The sequence below is a fragment of the Salmo salar genome, chromosome ssa15, assembly GCF_905237065.1.
Source record: "Salmo salar chromosome ssa15, Ssal_v3.1, whole genome shotgun sequence".
Lineage (NCBI taxonomy): Eukaryota > Metazoa > Chordata > Actinopteri > Salmoniformes > Salmonidae > Salmo > Salmo salar.
In genome coordinates this window covers 56701722-56716453 of record NC_059456.1, presented here as the reverse complement: position 1 = coordinate 56716453, position 14732 = coordinate 56701722, and the positions used below count along the sequence as shown (strand labels likewise).

At 40.2% G+C, this 14732-nt stretch overlaps 1 pseudogene; it reads right to left on the bottom strand.

The window, feature by feature from the left end:
• Positions 1 to 214: 214 nt before the first annotated feature.
• On the bottom strand, positions 215 to 1126 carry LOC106590968 (syntaxin-11-like; annotated as a pseudogene).
• Between the last annotated feature and the right edge of the window lie 13606 nt (positions 1127 to 14732).

Below are 14732 nucleotides of genomic sequence, written 5' to 3'. Positions count from 1 at the left end.
TTGTGAAAAACTGAGTTTAAATGTATTTGGTCAAGGTGTATGTAAACTTCCGACTTCAACTGTACCATTAAAACTAACTTCTTAGTTGTACATGCCCATATAATCTCAAGTTAGGATTCCGCCCTTCTACTGTGTGAGTCCTGACATATTTCCACTTCTATGGAACATCCCTCAGAAGTCCCGGTCTTCTTCCTCAGTCTCATTAGTCTCTGCCTCAGTTGACGCAGGGGAAGCAGCTACAGAACATCTTCTTGAAGAAGTTGTTCTTGTCGTGGCGCTTGGCCTTGTTGAGTTTGACCAGGACCTCCTGGATGGCCATGTCTGTGTTCTGAATGTTAGCCTGGATGGTGTTCATCATGGGACCCTGCTCCTCCACCAGCAGAGCCACATCCAGGAAGATCTCATGAATGCTCTGGATCCTGCTCTCCAGGTCTAGCAACTCCCGGTGGCGGCTATCGATCTGGTTGAGTGCCGAGCGTACCGTCTTTCCCTCCGACAGGATGTTCTCGCTGAAGAAGTTCCACTGGCCTGTCTCGATAATCTCCTCCACCTCCTCACCCGTCACCTCCCGCCCCACGATCTCCATCTGCCTCTGGATGTGGGTCTTGCAGCTCTCCCGATGGCTCATCTCTGCCTCGTTGTAGTCGAACATTGCATCACGGAAGCTGTTGCTCAGGCAGGCATTCTGGGTTCTGGTAATGCGTGCAACGACGGTGTTGGAGCCGTGTTCTGCCTCCAGCTTCCGTCCTGCAGCGTCCATGTCCTTGAGGCGTGTCAGCACACCCTCAGCACGGGCCTTGATGTCAGCTGCGATGGCGTTGGAGTCCCTCTTAACGACCGACATGCTAGTGGTGCCCTGGAGCACGCGGGCGTTCTGCTCTCAGAGGTGTTTGACCTCCAGGAGGATGAGCTGGACTTCACGGTGGACCTCCTGGGACTGGGAGAAGACCTCCTCCAGTTCAGGGGTGTTGTCCCACACCACGGCCTGGTGAGGGAGATCCTCCTCCAGGTCCACGTTGCTAAAGGACTCCCCGGAGACGGACTCCCCAGGCTCGGCATAGACCATCTTCTCCACTTGGCCGTTGGACTGGGACAGCTCCTGTAGGTGGCTCAGACGGTCCCTCATGGCTGGGTCTGAGTCAAGAGAGGGAGAAGAGGTGTGGAGTAAGAGGTGTAGACAATCACTTACAGACATAAACGCTCTTCCTGGTGGTCCTGACTGTTCACCATAACTGGGCGATCGCAGAGCTGTTAGGGATAGTGGGGATGGGCATTTTACCTTTTTTGACTGTTGGGACTACTAGCATGATTTTTTTCAAGTACTGGAGCACACCAATAAATAAAATACAATTTTTAGAACAAGGGCAACACTGGAAAAAACATGTGGGCATACATCTATGTGCCAGCAGTGAGCAACAATGCCTAATTTATCATAACAATTACAGATAATGAATACTAATTGATAAACTGCCTCATATATTCAGTCAATTAAAAGTGCCATTTAAGATTAATTTATTGAAACTGTAATATCAGCTGGTTATATTATATGGTGGAACAAGATCTTCAAAAAGGTAGCAACCTCAGCAGTGTGGAACTTGCTTGTAGAAGCCTATGGTTGTGCAATGGCATGGCCTTGTTTTTTTATTTAGCAGACAAGACCCTCTTATTTCCAGAGCCCTTATCACAGCCAAGGCAGCTATTTTATAGTTTAAAAAAATGATGTAAAATAACAGACTAAAACAGAACAGAATTCGGATCTCGCCTTTGAAGTTGTTCTCAATGACTGATCATTTAAAATGGGGCTCAATTTGCCACAGTTACATGCAAAATATGTCTTATTTTCGATATACAGAAATTCAGTTTAGTTCATTATGCCTGTTCCTTGTAATTTTCTAAATGGATGAACAATTCTACAATGAACAATGTATGGGGATGAATTATGGCCAGGACATATGTTTGGTGAGTAGGCCTAGGCTTAATGACTAATGAAAATACACTTGTCTTTATAAAACTAATGTTTTTGCATATTTTCAGTGTGGAATCTGTCTATGTTTAAGGGGGTAATAGCCTAAGCTAACCAATTCTAAATGCCACTAGCATTTCGCAAATTAGGGTCGCCACTAAGGTTAGTTACCACAGCCACTAAGTCATAAACCCTACCTGTTTCTGCAATTTCGCTTCTTAAAATCAAATTTGAAACCTTAAACCTAACCTTTTTTAACATTTTTAATGTTATGCCTAACCCTAACCTTAAATTAAGACCAAAAAGCAAATTTTTGTTTCTGTAAAAAAATTCTGGCTGTGGTAACTAGAGACAACTGCAAAGTAGCCTAAAAGGAAAATTACGGAATTATTCCAAAACTGCAGTTAATTGTTGGAACACATATTTCCATTTATAATTTGTGATAAAACTGTCGTCATTTGGCAAGGAATGTAGCTTGTATACCATCAGTTAAATACATTTTTAATAGCCATGTACTTCTTCAGGCCCATGCAGGACGCATAAGTAGAGGGAGCAATCAGGATGCATTTGTGTGTGAGACACAGAGAGGAAAGGGCATTTAGAGAGCAGAATTGTGTGACGCCTTGGTTTATTTAAAAAAAAATGCACATGTACAAATGGAACTCAAAATTTAGAACAAATAGTTTTACAGTATTTGAAAAATCTATGGTTAAAGATTGACTTTTGATGTCAGTTCGATTACTCATGCCCAGCCTATCAACATCATCACACTCATATTCAACACAGACAGAGAGTAGCCTACATTTTTCAGCCCCTTATGGCCAGGCAAGAACGAATAATTGAATGATAAATGAAGGGTTATCATGATTTCTAATGTGTTCCAGCAATTAAGACACTTTTTAATTAGAAAATAAAGATGCCGAGACAGTAAAGTGTTAGAGAAGAGTCCTTGATACTGAAGTGTACATCCTTCTGGTCTGACACACCCATCACCATTCACACTTCTAACTAGTTCTGAGAGTATAGTTGTGGGTGGCCTTTGTCACCGAACAAGTCCTTTACAAAGTGTGTTATTATCATCCCGTTGGGCAAAAACTGGTTGAATCAAAGTTGTTTCCATGGCATTTGAACCATAAAATAAATCTGTGTCATGACGTTAAATCAATATGAAAACCTCATCATTCAATCTTTTTTCCCCCTAACTTTTAACCTACATCCAATGTCATGGTGACATTTTATGCTGATTTCACAATAGTTAACAACTCAACCAAATGTAAATCGAAACTCGATGTTGCACTGACACCTGTGCCCAGTGAGATGGGTTTATCTAAACGTTTGTTTTACCTTTATAATCAATTTGAATCATCAGATTAACCTCTATGGGCTAGGTGGGACGCTAGCGTGCCACCCGTGGTGCACTCCATCAACAGCAGGTGCATTTCAAGAGCGGCAAATTTGAATCCAAATAAATGTCAAAATTCAAATTTTTCAAACATACAACTATTTTACACCCTTTGAAAGATAAACATCTCCTTAATCTAACCACGTTTTACGATTTCAAAAAGGTTTTACGGCGAAAGCATAAATTTAGAGTATGTTAGGACAGTACATTTACAAGAGTTGTGTGTAATGTTTTGTCAAGTCAAAGACAGGGTCACCAAAACCATAAAACCAGCTAAAATGATGCACTAACCTTTTACAATCTCCATCAGATGACACTCCTAGGACATTATGTTAGACAATGCATGCATTTTTAGTTCTATCAAGTTCATATTTATATCCAAAAACAGCGTTTTACTATGGCATTGATGTTGAGGAAATCGTTTCCCTCCAATAACCGGCAGTCAAGTCAGCGTCACAAATTAAATAATTAAAATTAGAAAACATTGGTAAAATATTATATTGTCATTTAAAGAATTATAGATTTACATCTCTTGAACGCAATCAACTTGCCAGATTTAAAAATAACCTTACTGGGAAATCACACTTTGCAATAATCTGAGCACTGCGCCCAGAAAAATACGCGTTGCGATACAGACTAGACGTCATGTTGGGGAGATCTAAAATCGAAAATACTATGTAAATAATCCATTACCTTTGATTCTCTTCATCAGATGTCACTTCCAGGTATCACAGGTCCATAACGAATGTAGTTTTGTTCAAAAAAGCTCATCATTTATGTCCAAAAATCTCCGTCTTGTTAGCACATGATCTAAGCCAGCCGGACTTCTCGTCATGAACGAGGGGAAAAAATATATTTACGTTCGTTCAAACATGTCAAACGTTGTATAGCATAAATCATTAGGGCCTTTTTAACCAGAACATGAATAATATTCAAGGTGGACGAATGCATACTCTTTTATAACGTATTGGAACGAGGGTACCCAACATGAACTCACGCGCCAGGTGTCTAATGGGACATCATCGTTCCATGGCTCTTGTTCGGTCAGATCTCCCTCCAGAAGACTCAAAACACTTTGTAAAGGCTGGTGACATCTAGTGGAAGCAATAGGAAGTGCCAAAATATTCCTCAGCCCCTGTGTTTTTCAATGGGATAGGTTTAAAGGTAATACAACACATCAGGTATCCACTCCCTGTCAGAAAATGTCTCAGGGTTTTGCCTGCCAAATGAGTTCTGTTATACTCACAGACACCATTCAAACAGTTTTAGAAACTTTTGAGTGTTTTCTATCCATATATAATAAGTATATGCATATTCTAGTTACTGGGTAGGATTAGTAACCAGATTAAATCGGGTACATTTTTTTTATCCAGACGTGCAAATGCTGCCCCCTAGCCCTAACAGGTTAACAAAAGTGACAGTCGTGTCTCAGGTCTATGCATTGAGAGATGTTCTTGTCATAAAGAAATTGATGACAAAAAAAAACAAGACATTGAATGTTTATTTGATAATAGAAATCCCAAAGACAATAGCCTCTTGATTCTAACGAATAAGATTGTAATATCTTTTCTGAGAGTGATATAGTTTTGTCCTTCATTGTTACATTATTTTATCCATCATTGTCAAAGTAAATTAATAACTTTTACACAATATTCTGCAGTTAAAACAGCACATACTGGTAGCATATTCCCATAACCTTGTTTATAGCAATGATGGCTGAATTTAATCTAAACAGTTTGATCCTATTTCATCTCACAAACACAAGTTTTGAAGAGTAGAGCACCATACCTGTTCTGTTATGATGTAGGCTACCAAAATCACATTTAAACTCAGGTTCCCATGGTTTTCATTTAAACTCAGGCCCCCATGGTGCTGCAACATCATATCCGATGTCAGTGCGACTTCTCCAGGATGATGTGTTTACTGATGGTAGCAAAGAAGAATGTCCCCACCTAGGCGAAGCACAGCTATCTTTGGAGCTAAACTAAATCACCATTTGACTTTCTTGGAACGAGCTGATGAATTGCACCATCGCCGCGTGACAAAGGGGGTGTGACTCTGGAATGAAGCTGAGTTAGTTTGACAGCTCTAGGATGACAAGGAAGACAATTTGCCTGCAGCCATGCCCAATCCAGATCTCTGAAACGGTGACCCAGCAGGTTTTCCAGTGAACAATTAAAGATATCGGAACCAGAAGGAGTGGTTTAGTTTGTGTTAGATGGGTATCAATGGGGCAATGTAGTATAAGTTTTGGGGAGGGGACTACTGAAAGATGAAATGTAAATTTTTTTTTGCGGCTGTAGGCAACATTTGCATCAGAACCTGATGAAAAGTTGTATGTTTTTGCCACAACATCCAGAAACTGTTTTTACTGGAAGTTCTTCTTTATCAGCAGGCTACACCTTTAACAATGAGTCTTGAGGCTATGCCTGACATGCCACACGTCAGCTATTTTGGTGCTTCAAAACATGTAGACCTAATGGTTTTAAAATGAGCCTGTCTGTCTGTATGTTGTATGAGTTGAGTAAACCAGAGAAAAACACACCTCATCTCCTTTTATTCGTCACATGCACAGTTTACAGCAGGTATAAGAGGTGCAGTGAAATGTTTACATGCTAGCTCCCACAACATTGCAGTAATTAAAGGTAGTATGCATAGTAATGAAACTGATAAGTATGCATAGTAATAAAACGGATATGTACAAAATAGGATATACAGTTGTCACGTCCTGACCATAGTAAGAGGTTATTTTTTATGATAGAGTAGGTCAGGGCGTGACAGGGGGTGTTTTGGGTGGTTTTCTATGTTTTCTATTTCTATTTTAAATTCTAGTTTTTCTATTTCTATGTTGGGTTTTTTGGGGTTGATCTCCAATTGGAGGCAGCTGGTCCTTGTTGTCTCTAATTAGAGATCATATTTAAGTAGGGTTTTTCTTCCTGGGTTTTTGTGGGTTATTATATATTTTGAGTAGTGTTTGTTACTCTCTTCGTCACGGTTTGTTGTTTTGTCAATTCAGTTATTTATGTATTGCAAAGTTTCATGGATTTAATAAAATGTGGAACTACAACCAAGCTGCACATTGGTCTCCTTTTGACAGCCGTGACAACATTATACATTAAGAATGTGCTATGTCAAATATGACTATATATACGAAGTGGATAGTGTCTTGGTCGTGCAGTGGAATAGATAGTATAAAATACTCTCAGCAAAAAAAGAAATGTCCTCTCATTGTCAACTGCGTTTATTTTCAGCAAACTTAACGTGTAAATATTTCTATGAACAAGATTCAACAACTGAGACATAAACTGAACAAGTTCCACAGACATGTAACTAAGAAATTGAATAATGTGTCCCTGAACAAAGTGGGGGTCAAAATCAAAAGTAACAGTCAATATCTGGTGTGGCCACCAACTGCATTAAGTACTGCAGTGCATCTCCTCCTCATGGACTGTACCAGATTTGCCAGTTCTTGCTGTGAGATGTTACCCCACTCTTCCACCAAGGCACCTGCAAGACATTTCTGGGGGGAATGGCCCTAGCCCTCACCCTCCGATCTAACAGGTCCCAGATGTGCTCAATGGGATTGAGATCGAGCAGTATGGCTGGTGGCATTGTCATGCTGGAGGGTCATGTCAGGATGAGCTTGCAGGAAGTGTACCACATGAGGGAGGAGGATGTCTTCCTGTAACGCACAGCGTTGAGATTGCCTGCAATGACAACAAGCTCAGTCCGATGATGCTGTGACACACCGCCCCAGACCATGACGGACCCTCCACCTCCAAATCGATCCCGCTCCAGAGTACAGGCATCGGTGTAACACTCATTACTTCGACAATAAATGCGAATCCGACCATCACCCCTGGTGAGACAAAACCACGACTCGTCAGTGAAGAGCACTTTTTGCTAGTCCTGTCTGGTCCAGCGACAGTGGGTTTGTGCCCATGGGCGACGTTGTTGCCGGTGATGTCTGGTGAGGACCTGCCTTACAACAGGCCTACAAGCCCTCAGTCCAGCCTCTCTCAGCCTATTGCGGACAGTCTGAGCACTGATGGAGGGATTGTGCGTTCCTGGTGTAACTTGGGCAGTTGTTGTTGCCATCCTGTACCTGTCCCGCAGGTGTGATGTTCGGATGTATCGATCATGTGCAGGTGTTGTTACACGTAGTCTGCCACTGTGACGATGATCAGCTGTCTGTCCTGTCTCCCTATAGTGCTGTCTTAGGCGTCTCACAGTACGGACATTGCAATCTATTGCCCTGGCCACATCTGCAGTCCTCATGCCTCCTTGCAGCATCCCTAAAACACATTCACGCAGATGAGCAGGGACCCTGGGCCTCTTTCTTTTGGTGTTTTTCAGAGTCAGCAGAAAGGACTCTTTTGTGTCCTAAGTTTTCATAACCGTGACCTTAATTGCCTTCCATCTGTAAGCTGTTAGTGTCTTAACGACCGCTCCACAGGTGCATGTTCATTAATTGTTTATGGATCATGGGAAACAGTGTATAAACCCTTTAGAATGAAGATCGGTGAAAATATTTTGATTTTTATGGATTATCTTTGAAAGACAGGATCCTGAAAAAGGGTATTTTTTTGCTGAATTTAGAACCGCAGCATTGAATGTGTCTGTGTTTGCTTGTGTGTAAGGTTTGGATGTTTGGTGAGTCAGTGCAAATAGTCTCTAATGTTCAGATATTATCTGAGGTGCAAATAATCTATAAGGTGCAGGTCTGTGCAGGTCGACAGCTAGGGTTAGCTGTTCAGATGTCTAATTGCCTGGTGGTAGAAGACCCGATGCTCCGATACCGTTTGCCAGATGGATCTGAGAGCCCATGCCAAATTTCTTTAGTCACCTGAGGTTGAAAAGGCGTTGTCGGTGTGATTGGTCCATGTCAGGTCCCCTGTGATGTGCACGCCGAGGAACTTGAAGCTTCTGACCCTCTCCGCTGCTGCCCCGTTGATGCGGATAGGGACGTGTCCCTCCCACCACCACTCTGGCACCTCTTCCCTGTAGGCTGTTTCTTTGCCATCTGCTATCAGGCCCTGTCGTGTTGTCGGTAAACTTAATGATGGTGTTGGAGTTGTGCGTGGCCACGCAGTTTTGTGTGTACAGCAAGCCATGGTACCCACCATTTTGGATTGTTCTGAAATGGTTTATGTAGTTAGAAACAGATAAGATAAGCATTCCTGCAACATTATTGTGTTGAAATATAATTGAATCTCTGAGAAATTTAGCCTGTTAGGGCTAGGGTGCAGTATTGACACGGCCGGATAAAAAACGTACCCGATATAATCTGGTTACTACTCCTGCCCAGTAACTAGAATATGCATATAATTATTGGCTTTGGATAGAAAACACCCTAAAGTTTCTAAAACTGTTTGAATGGTGTCTGTGAGTATAACAGAACTCATATGGCAGGCCAAAACCTGAGAAGATTCCATGCAGGAAGTGGCCTGTCTGACAAGTTGTGTTTCATCTTGGCTCTTTTTATTGAAGACTGAGGATCTTTGCTATAACGTGACACTTCCTACGGCTCCCATAGGCTCTCGGAGCCCGGGAAAAAGCTGAACGATATAGAGGCAGCCTCTGGCTAAAACACTTTATCGCGTTTGGATAGTGGCCGATCAGAGTACTATGGGCTTAGGCGCGTGCCCGAGTCGACCCCATGCTTTATTTTCTTTCGTCTGTTTACCTAAACGCAGATTCCCGGTCGGAATATTATCGCTTTTTTATGAGAAAAATGGCATAAAAATTGATTTTAAACAGCGGTTGACATGCTTCGAAGTACGGTAATGGAATATATAGACATTTTTTGTCACGAATTGCGCCATGCTCGACACCCTTATTTACCCTTTCGGATAGTGTCTTGAACGCACGAACAAAACGCCGCTATTTGGATATAACTATGGATTATTTTGAACCAAACCAACATTTGTTATTGAAGTAGAAGTCCTGGGAGTGCATTCTGACGAAGACAGCAAAGGTAATAACATTTTTCTTATAGTAAATCTAACTTTGGTGAGTGCTAAACTTGCTGGGTGTCTAAATAGCTAGCCCTGTGATGCCGGGCTATCTACTGAGAATATTGCAAAATGTGCTTTCACCGAAAAGCTATTTTAAAATCGGACATATCGAGTGCATAGAGGAGTTCTGTATCTATAATTCTTAAAATAATTGTTATGCTTTTTGTGAACGTTTATCGTGAGTAATTTAGTAAATTCACCGGCAGTGTTCGGTGGGAATGCTAGTCACATGCTAGTCACATGCTAATGTAAAAAGCTGGTTTTTGATATAAATATGAACTTGATTGAACAAAACATGCATGTATTGTATAACATAATGTCCTAGGGTTGTCATCTGATGAAGATCATCAAAGGTTAGTGCTACATTTAGCTGTGGTTTGAGTTTATGTGACATTATATGCTAGCTTGAAAAATGGGTGTCTGATTATTTCTGGCTGGGTACTCTGCTGACATAATCTAATGTTTTGCTTTCGTTGTAAAGCCTTTTTGAAATCGGACAGTGTGGTTAGATTAACGAGAGTCTTGTCTTTAAAATGGTGTAAAATAATCATATGTTTGAAAAATTGAAGTTATTGCATTTTTGAGGAATTTGAATAACGCGCATCGGGATTACACTGGCTGTTGAGTAAGTGGGACGTAAGCGTCCCACCTAGCCCATAGAGGTTAGCTAATTGATTGAACCATAGTTGGTCATTTTAATTCATTTTAATTCATAGGATTTATATAACATTCAATAAATATAGTCCCCAACATCCGATTTTGACCATAATCCATGTGTAATAATATGTGTAATTACACTAACAAGTATTGTAGTTAACATGTAACTGGTATAATTGTGGTCTGTTATTACCAGTGGTGTAAAGTACTTAAGTAGTTTTTTTGGTATCTGTACTTTACTATTTATATTTTTGACAACTTTTACTTTTAGGCCCCTACATTCCTAAAGAAAATAATGTACTTTTTACTCCATACAGTTTCCTTGACACCCAAAAGTATTTATTCCTTTTTGAATGCTTAGCAGGATAGGACAATGGTCCGATTCACACACTTATCAAGAGAACATCCCTGGTCATCCCTACTGCTTCTCATCTGGTGGACTCAATAAACACCAATGCTTTGTTTGTAAATGATGTCTGAGTGTTGGAGTATGCCCATAGCTATCCGTAATAAAATAAAAAGATACAAATTCTGCCGTCTGGTATTAGAAACGATTTATACTTTAACTTTTGATACTTAAGTATATTTAAAACCAAATACTTTTAGACATTTACTCAAGTAATATTTTACTGTGTGACTTTCACATTTTATTCTGTTAATCTTAAGAATCGGCGTCCCATGAACGGGACAGTTGTAAATCATGCAGTGCGTTACGTCAAGATCGCAGATTTTAGAGAAACAACAAATGTCAGTATATCGACTGAAAGCTTAAATTCTTGTTAATATAACTGCACTGTCCAATTTACAGTAGCTATTACTGCAAAAAATTACATGCTATTGTTTGAGGAGAGCTCCTAACAACAAAACACTTTTTTTCCCCGCGATAGGTTTGATAAATTCACCTCTGAAGGTGAAATGTGTACTTACATTCTGAAATCTTGCTTTGATTTATCATCCAAAGAGTCCCAGAGATAACATGAAGTGTCGTTTTGTTAGATAAAATCTTTTTTCATATCCTAAAAAGGTCCATATAGCATGCACGATCAATTTTTGTATTTCCACTCGTTCAATTTGCAAAGAAAGGAATCTGTGAAAATCTCACCCTAAATGTTGTTTCAACGAGTCAAATCATGTTCGTATGTATTCCTCAGAGATCCTAGAAGGTAACAAGACTTCACTATATCATTAGGGGTGTAATTGGTCAGAGGCCGACACCTTCAAGGCACGCCGAATGATGCGGGCGGCCATCACTTGAATGACTGTATCTTTGTCAAATAAGCACCAATCGGGGTCAAACAAAGCTAGCTAGATAGCTAATGACCTAGGCTTTACGGGAGTATCTGGAATCCCTGTATCTGTCGCAAAATGTAGCTACTAACCTTGTACAACAGCATGCATTTACATTTTTTGACAAAAATGATAAGGATATTCAGTTATGAAGTTATGAAAAACTGTTTTTTTTTAAATGTTGAACTTATAATATGACTACTAATACTTGGAAAGCTAAATCAAATTCCAAGTATACAGATTTGATGATATTCTTACAGAAAAATGTAATATGAATGCCCAAATGTACCTGGGGACTTCACGCTAAAAGTCTTGTAGTTCACTCATACTTCAAGTTATCCATCTGAAACTTTGCACATACTCTGCTGCCCTCTTGTGGACACTATTGGAATTACAATCAGAGTGATGGCTGGAATTCTGACATTTCTCTTGCATTTCAAAGATGGTGGTAGAAAAAGACCAGTTGGTTTTTTCTTTGTATTTTCTTCAACAAGATCTATTTTGTTATATTCTCCTACATTCAATTCACATTTCCACAAACTTGAAAGTGTTTTCTTTCAAATTGTACCAAGAATATGGATATCCTTGCTTCAGGGCCTGAGCTACAGGCAGTTAGATTCGGGAATGTCATTTAGGTGAAAATTGAAAAAAAGGGGGTTATCCCTAAGAATTATTAAGGTATCTTTACTTTTACTCAAGATGACAATTAGGTACTTTTTCCACCACTGGTAATTAGAAACGTGTAACGATGGCTGTGGTGGTCATTAGATTTTGTCAGCCGGTGATTGTAAAGCAAATAACTGCCGGTCTCACATTGATTGACCATTAATTAACATAAACACATATAGCATCTCCTGGCTTTCACGCACAGGCTACAAGCCACTGATGCAGACCTTTGGAACATCTACATTTTAAAAAGTCTAAAAATCAATTTAATATAGCCTACTCCATCACAATAAATCCATTATTTATTTTAGACAGGTCTAAATAAACATGATATGAAGAAAATGTGGTCTATTTCAGAAGAACAGAATAGCATACTCTGAGTTGTCCTTATGTAAGGCACTGATCTGGCTATGCCATATAGCTGTGGGCTACACTAGTTAATTTAGCAGACAAGATTTGCTTAGAATTCCGTGGCATTATTTTATAGTATGAAGAATACAATTGAACATAGCTGAATAAAATAGAAAGGATATTTTCTCCAAACAATTTGAGGGATATAAGGATGGAATTATGGGTACATTCCGGACAGGACCCTCTCCCGAATCGTAGTGATGGGACAGAGCATCGGCCTTGGTGTTCTTAGAACCTGGGCAATAGGTCAGCGTGAAGTCAAACATTGTGAAGAAAAGGGCCCACCTTGCTTGGCGCGGATTCAGCCTCCTCGCTGTCCGTATGTACTCCAGGTTTCGATGGTCGGTGAGAATGACGAATGGTTCCTTGGCACCCTCCAGCCAGTGTCTCCACTCCTCTAACTTCACCGCCAGGAGCTCACAATCACCGACGTCATAATTCCTCTCTGCAGGAGACAGTTTCTTCGAATAAAACGCACATGGTACAACTTCTGTGGGTTACCCTGTCGTTGAGACAGAACTGCCCCCACGCCTAACTCTGAAGCGTCCACCTCCACCACAAAGGATGTTTTGGGATCTGGATGTTTTAACTTCTATGGGCTAGGTGGGACGCTACATTGTCACATTGTCCGATTTCAAAAAGGCTTTACAGCGAAAGCAGAACATTAGATTATGTTAGGAGAGTAAATATAGAAAAATAATCACACAGCCATTTTACAAGCAAGGACATGTGTCAATAAAACCCAAAACACAGCTAAATGAAGCACTAACCTTTGACGATCTTAACTTTTTATGGATAGGGGGCAGTATTTTCACGGCCGGATAAAAAACGTACCCGATTTAATCTGATTATTACTCCTGCCCAGAAACGAGAATATGCATATAATTATTAGCTTTGGATAGAAAACACTCCAAAGTCTCTAAAACTGTTTGAATGGTGTCTGTGAGTATAACAGAACTCATTTGGCAGGCCAAAACCTGAGAAGATTCCAAACAGGAAGCGCCCTCTCTGACCATTTCTTGGCCTTCTTGATCATCTCTATCCAAAACAGGGGATCTCTGCAGTAACGTGACATTTTCTAACGCTCCCATAGGCTCTCAGAAGGTGCCAGAACGGGGAATGATGACTCTGCAGGCCATTGCTGAAAAACAGTAGCGCATTTGGATAGTGGTCGATCTGAGAACAATGAGACTGGGGGCGCGTGCACGAGCCAACTCCATGTTTTTATTTTCAGTCTTTGAACGAAAACAACGACTCCCGGTCAGAATATTATCGCTTTTTTACGAGAAAAATCGCATAAAAATGTATTTTAAACAGCGTTTGACATGCTTCGAAGTACGGTAGTGGAATATTTTGAATTTTTTTGTCACGAAACGCACCGGGCGCGTCACCCTTCTTTACCCTTCGGATAGTGTCTTGAACGCACGAACAAAACGCCGCTATTTGGATATAACTATGGATTATTTGGAACCAAACCAACATTTGTTATTGAAGTAGAAGTCCTGGGAGTGCATTCTAACGAAGAACAGCAAAGGTAATCCAATTTTTCTTATAGTAAATCTGAGTTTGGTGAGGGCCAAACTTGGTGGGTGTCAAAATAGCTAGCCCGTGATGGCGAGCTATCTACTGAGAATATTGCAAAATGTGCTTTCACCGAAAAGCTATTTTAAAATCGCACACCTCGATTACATAAAGGAGTTCTGTATCTATAATTCTTAAAATAATTGTTATGTTTTTTGTGAACGTTTATCGTGAGTAATTTAGTAAATTCACCGGAAGTTTTCGGTGGGTATGCTAGTTCTGAACGTCACATGCTAATGTAAAAAGCTGGTTTTTGATATAAATATGAACTTGATTGAACAAAACATGCATGTATTGTATAACATAATGTCCTAGGAGTGTCATCTGATGAAGATCATCAAAGGTTAGTGCTGCATTTAGCTGTGGTTTTGTTTTTTGTGACATTATATGCTAGCTTGAAAAATGGGTGTCTGATTATTTCTGGCTGGGTACTCTGCTGACATAATCTAAGGTTTTGCTTTCGCAGTAAAGCCTTTTTGAAATCGGACAGTGTGGTTAGATAAAGGAGAGTCTTGTCTTTAAAATGGTGTAAAATAGTCATATGCCTTTTACATTGGCGCGTGATGTTCAGAAAATGTATTCCCACCAAAACGCCGGTGAATGTGCACATCAATATACAAAAATACTCATCATAAACGTTGACAAAATACACTGCTCAAAACAATAAAGGGAACACTAAAATAACACATCCTAGATCTGAATGAATGAAATAATCTTATTAAATACTTTTTTCTTTACATAGTTGAAT